At 37.7% G+C, this 6,669-nt stretch overlaps 1 pseudogene; it reads right to left on the bottom strand.

The window, feature by feature from the left end:
- Positions 1 to 3,964: 3,964 nt before the first annotated feature.
- LOC101637446 lies at positions 3,965 to 4,145 on the bottom strand (annotated as a pseudogene).
- Positions 4,146 to 6,669: the final 2,524 nt, after the last annotated feature.

Genomic DNA, 6,669 nt, shown 5'->3' with positions numbered 1-6,669 from the left:
TAAGTCTTTAGTAGATAAATTTAAGGAAAATCACACTGGAAATTTACATGAGGGCTGGGAATAACAAAATATCAAGAGGGAAAATATTTTAAAACTCAGATCAAAAAGAAAGATGTACTGTTTCTATGGAAATAATTGGATGGAGCTGTGTAACATCAAAATAACGGTATAAATCAAAGGAAGGCAGTGATAAAATTGAGGAAATGGGATCCAATACTAGAGAAGCAAAGGCATTTATAGAGTGTTGGTGAAGTGCGATACCAAATGAGTGTATTTCCAATTGTCTGGAAATAAATCAGTTCACATTGCAACAGGTCAGAAGCCTCAAGGAAAGACAACAAGAAGATGAAATTAATAATATACCTAGTGGGTTTGCATGTACCGAGAAGAGATTTACAGAAATTATAGAGAATGTGGGGGATAAAATAATGGTAAAGACATAGAAAAGTAAAAATGAAAAAAAAAATCATTCTTACCTGATTGGGAAACATTTAGGGAAATAATCATAGTAAATTACATGATTCAGGTATAATAGGCTTTTCACAGTCAATATAAGCAGTGGATATTAGTCTAAATAATGGACAGGGATCCTGTGGGCTTGATCCTGTGGTCCTGATACTAGTTTCCCACAGGGTTGCTAGTAGCCAGGGGTAACATGGAGAAATAAAAATAGGAAAAACAGGGTTTGGATCTGTCATAACATTATAAGAACATTTGGGATTGCTAGGGAACCCAAATGTGTGTTTATGTGTGTTTATAGTAAGAATGTTGAATACATGTGAAATTCTCATACTTTGTAATAACCATTACCAGTAGGTAATAATGCCTTTAGATAATACATTATTTCCTATAGCTAAAAGTTGGTAAAATGTAAGATTATAAGAATGTGATTTAGAGATAGAAGTAAATACCAAAATCTGCCAGTAAGAGTTGAAAGAAATTATGTAGTGAGAAATTCAAAATATGTAAGACCTAATTTTTTGGGAACAAATCTTGCAAAGTTTAACTGATGCACATATGTAATTGTGTTAAAAATAAAATAGTCAAAGCCTGAATTTAAAATAAAGGGAAATAATGAGAGAAAACAGACTTTAGAGCCAAGAGGTATATTTGGTATAATATTTTTACCAGGTAAGAAAGAGATAAGTAAAAATAGTGAAAACTACTATTAGAAAAAAGACCTATGTTTGCATTGTAAAGGGTATTCCCTCCCTCACTCCAATCCAAATTTCAGTTAGAATTGATGAGAAAAAATTGATAATAAGCATATCCTTGCATATATTTCAAATTTTAAGGATCTGACTAGGTTCCAGTTGGAAAAAAAAGCACAAGTTATTTGCAAAGCAAAAAAAAAAAAAAGAAGAAGAAGAGATTTAATTTACTATTTACAACTTCAGAACTTAAAAGATGATAGGCCAATGACAATGAACTAGAAGAACATTACACCCATGGACACTATACTAGGATAAGCTATCAGTCATTTGTCAGTGAGAAAGATATTTGTAGATACCCAAGGATTCAAAGATCAGAGAAATCTGAGAATATATGTTAACTAATTAGGATAGAGGGAGAACTAATTAGGATAGAAGGAGAATTAAAAAAAAAAGGAAATAGTGGTAAACAGTGAACTTGCTAGTATATACATGTCAGTCTCAGTGGCTGAGAACCAACTATTGGAAATGTTTAGTGCAATGCCAAAGAAATATTTTTTTTTTTTGCAACTTTCAATTTTAAAATTTAAAGACTTTTACCTAGATTCACCAGTTTCTTAACAATATTTCTCTTCTAATTAAGGAATGCTACTTTGAAAATGGCTGATACCAGAGGAGAAGAAGTAGGTGTTTTAACATGCCAGAAATCAAGGAAATGCTTACATATGAATATATGTATTGGGGGGAGCTCTTTGGAAAAGCATCTGTAAAGGTGTGTACAAAACAAGATTGGAAGAAGAGAAAATTGCATATGATGCAGTTCACATTCTGCGTGTGGAGTTGTAGAACTGAGGTGACTCTTCAGAGTTGTCCTGAATTAGACATGGGAGCTGGATGACCCTTTTACCCTTGCTCTTGCTCAAGATCTCAGCTTTTTCCTTTAATATGGCATCTGGGTATTTAGTGGTGGGTTGACTTCTATAAATTTATGACTTGAAGTCAGGATTCTCAGATCGCATATTGTAACTTACAGTTTGATAGACTGTCTCTTGGTCAGAGCAGGATCTGTGGATTTATAGAGTCTAGCATTGTGGGGTTGAGAAATATGTATTGCAAGCTTTGTTACTAGATTGATAACAAGTGAGATCATTCTTGCTTCCCACTTAGTTTCCTGGCTGCCTGTGTTTTACCTATTAAAGATGCAACAGTGGTTATTGATTTAGGGTATAACTTTATCCTAGAGGAGAGTGCTCTATCCTCACATAGTGCTCTATCTAACAAGCCACATCAATGGGGTGTTTCAATTGTGCCTTTAGAATGCTCTTCCCTGATTCTCCTAGGCTGGTCACATCTGAACGATGCAGTCTATTATAGCATCAGTAAATCCCATGATCTCGATCCCATGGTGTGCTCACATTGTTTGTACTATAAAAAGGATCCCTGTTCTGAAGCAATGCTGTATACTTATATAAGTACATGAAGTGGGCCAGAAATATTAGTGCTCGGATAATGGTTCTGGCTAAGACTTTATGGTAAGGAAAGGCAAATCCTTACTTACAATATTTGTAGATTTTTTGGCAGGATGCATTACTGTCCCTTCCAGAGTGAAAGTGCCCAATGTAATTAGTTTATACTAAGTGTCTGGTTAATATCATTGAGAGAATATGTCATATTGACAGCTAAGTTTGGGTCTCTGTTACTGCCAACTAGGATAATCTGCATCAGCAGTATCTACTACTATCAACTGTAGTGAAAGGGACCCCATAGTGTTGGGTCCATGCATAGCTTCCATCCTGCCATCATATCCATTATGCCAACACTAAGGTGGTCAATGACAGAGTTGTTTAGTAGCTCTTCCATGGTGAGTGTTAATATGCCATACAAAGGTCTTCATACTATTTTTTTGTATTATTACTCTGTTCCCCAGGGAACCAGTTAAGATACCTTGTAATATTTTAGATGAGACTTAAAGAGGTCCTAAAGAAGCAGAGTAGCAGTAAAACTAAAATATATGAGTAATACTTCAGGTTAGGCTTGTTACATTTTGAAGATTCCAAAGTTTTCAGTCTTGATTAGGAAGATTGGAAAATCATTTTTTTAACCAAAAATACTTTTACTTTAGTCTGTAAGAGACCACACTGCTCTTTTTCTGAGATAATCATCTCAGAATTTACAATTCATTTCAAAGCATTTCCCTTTAACAGGAAACTTAACTTCACAGAATCCCAACATTAAAAGGTTAAAACAAATTTTCTATTTTGTCATCATCATTCTGTTACAGGGTAGCCCAGAGTGGACTTGGGCTGCCTGTCTGTAGGGGTCTCACCCAAGCTGTCAAAATGTAATTTTCTGCAGGCTCACACAGAAAGGGTAATAGGTTTATTTACAAAAAGGGGAAAGGAAAAGGAAACAACCCAGGGAAAGAGAGAGGATACAAAGTAGCTGGAATACTTTACCAGCTCTGCTGACTTGAAGCTCTAGTCCCAAACTAAGCTGCGAGCCCCAGTCACACCGTCTGAGAGCAGTTGTTCCAGAGAGAACCGTTACCTCTACAGAGTGACAGTTGGAAAACTGCTCACTATTTTATCCCCTAAAGTCCCAGAATTACTGCTTAGTTCCATGCTTGGGTCCTCACAGTTCTCTCCTTGGTGCTGCTGGGAGTTGTAGTTTTCCAGTAACTGGACTAGGGGATGGAATCCAGAAAGTTGGAGTACAGGGTGGAGTCCACAAGACTCTGCAGAGTTTTTTTTTAGGACATCTTTCCCCTTAACAAGTAGACAAAACAGCATCTAGCATAAGTCAAGAAAATCCATTCATACTTTAGGTCCTTCTCCTCCAGGAACCAGCATTATTATATTATTTCCATTTTGCCAAATCTGATCTAAATTAGTAATTCCTCCTTCTGGTGTGATTTCAAACTCAGTGACATCTTCCAAAATCATATTGAAAAGTCATCGAATCCTAGAAGCGTACCAACAGTTTATCACTTTTCATCACAATGTGAATTCTTGATCACAATGTGATTCTTGGCCTGCGTTCAACAACGTTAGGACTCCTGGAAAATCATTTTTAATTGAGGATAGGAATTTAGTAAAACGTTGATATGTAGTTAAAAAGATACATTTTAGGGCCCTCCCTGGTGGCGCAGCCGGTTAACGCGCAGCACTGAGAAGCTTAAGCCACTTCCGCATGAGTTCGATTCCCACTTGCCCCGGAGGAGATCCACATGGCGTGGCAGACCTCTCCTGACCCGCCCGCTGCTCCCCTCAGCAGTGTACTTCGTCGATCTGCCTGTTCTGTTCCCCACTCTGTCTCTGGTGAAGCCTCTCATCTTCTGTATCTCTGACCTGTACCCCAGTTCTGTATGAATAAAAATAAAATAAATCTTAAAAAAAAAAAGATACATTTTAGATGGGCAGGTTTTTAGGAAGCTTGATCTGAAGCTCAAGGACTGTGAGACTCATAAGTAACGGCCATTTCATAAGGCCATCCATTTGCCACTCATGTGCAGGGAAAAGTTTATTTGCTATCACACTCCCTACGCTCAAACATCCTTTTTATTAATATTGGAAAATTAGGAGTTTCAGCCATAGCAAAAGATACAAGGACATTGGTTTAATCAGGATCATGTAAGAATTTAAACAGGTACTTTGAATAGTGCTTAATGTCTTTGTATACTCACTTGGGACCACAGCTTCTTTCTCCATGTGGCATCTGGGTATATATTAGAGGAGTGGCTTCTACCATCTTATGGCTTGCAGGAAGATTCTGACTTATATACTGTCTAAAGTCTCTGGTTGCCATGGTGATGTTCTTTGTTGGTTATTAAGCTCTCTGACAGTATTTGGACGTCTCTCTTCATAATTTGGGATAGCCTAGTGATCCTTCCTCGCTGAAAAGACCTCTGGTGTTAGGGATACCTCTGAAATTGTGCCTAGAGCTGCAGTAAACTAAGCGTGGGTGGTTCATTTTGACCTGTGAACCTTTCCTACACAACACACATCAACTGGCAAACTGCCTAGTTAGATTCTTTGGATATGACATATGTCAGCCTTGGGAAAGCGAACTCTTTTCTTTTCTTTTTTTTTTTTTTGACAAGGCTTAGTACAAAGTTTATTTTGATACTTTTTTTGTTTATTGCATTTTAATTTGTTTAGCATCTGTCACTGCCCACACTGCTTCCCCAGTACACTTGTACATGAGAATATAAACTCATGACTATGGGGACATTGTTTACTACATCAAACACATCAAAAATAATAACTGTGGTGTTACACCACAGTTATAGACCTCAAGTCATTGAGAGAAAGACAGAAATAATAAAATCCCAAAGGAAGAACATGACAAGTGAGAAGAAGGTAAGGACTACACTGTTTAGGTTAATACCTCTTGCCTTCTGGTTTAGAGTAGAAGGCAGAAGTTGTCCCAGGGAAGACAACAGAATTGATGGTGAGATATGTGAAGAGGTTTGTTCACATAAGATGATTGAAAGTTAACTGCATTTAAGTACTTGAAAGTTATTTGAAATTTTGGGGAAAGTGGTACCAACAGTTGACTCGGAAAATTCAGATCCCAAGGAGTTGTGCCATAAAAGGGAGAATAGAACAAGTAAAGGATTTTATAAAGATAGACAATGAAGAGACGAGATTAGGTTATGAAAATGGCTTTTTTGTTGTTGTTTGTTTTTTTTTAAACAAAACACAGGGAAGGGCGCTTAGTTCCTCAAGGGAAGGCCCTTCCTGGTGGCACAACAGGTTGCAAGCACAGCCCTGTGAAGCTTAGCACAGCCCTGTGGAGCTTGGCGCACCTGCTTCAGCAAGAGCTTCAGCAAGAGCTTGATCCCCGCCCAGAGAGGTCACCTACATGGTGTGGCAGACCTTTCCTGACCAGCTGGCTGCTCCCCTCAACAGTGTACTACATCGATCTGCTTGTTCTGCCTCTATGTATCCCCTCACCGCCCCTGCACCTCTGGCCTTACCCTAGTACTGTATGCATGAATAAACAAACCTTTAAAAAGAAAAAAGGTGTGCTGTCTCAATAATTGGGAGGAGATAGTAGGTGGAAAGAATAAGCTTAAAGAAAGTAATAGTTTGTTATTTATGGTCTCAGAAATTAACCTGGGAGCTGAGAATAGAAGACTAGAAAGGAAAGGATGAAAAACAGATGTGACAGTAAAGGAAGAGCATGAGTTCACATATTTTCCTCAGTAAAGTAAATATCTAAAATACCTATTAAAAATGCAGGTAGTTAGAGCTCTGTGGGAACTGTATCGTGAAACTGTCATAAAGCTTGGACCCCTTCTTCCAAGACATCTTTTGTATACTCTTTGACCCTTTCTTGACTGAAGATCATGCTCCCTGAAAGTGCCTTCTAAGAGAGTCCTGGAGGAGAGAGTTCTTTAGTACTTGTTCAGACTCAAATAAGAGACTTGGTTAAGGGCCAAGTTTTTTTTTTTTTTTAAACCTTTAAATAAATTAGGTTACACAGAAGGGCTCAGGCGTCCTGGAGTTCCCTAGAA

This window comes from Condylura cristata, unplaced genomic scaffold (assembly GCF_000260355.1).
Source record: "Condylura cristata isolate star-nosed mole 26May11 unplaced genomic scaffold, ConCri1.0 scaffold00013, whole genome shotgun sequence".
In the NCBI taxonomy this organism is placed as follows: Eukaryota; Metazoa; Chordata; class Mammalia; order Eulipotyphla; family Talpidae; genus Condylura; species Condylura cristata.
The sequence above is the reverse complement of the archived record's forward strand: the minus strand, read 5'-3'. Positions and strand labels throughout refer to the sequence as shown.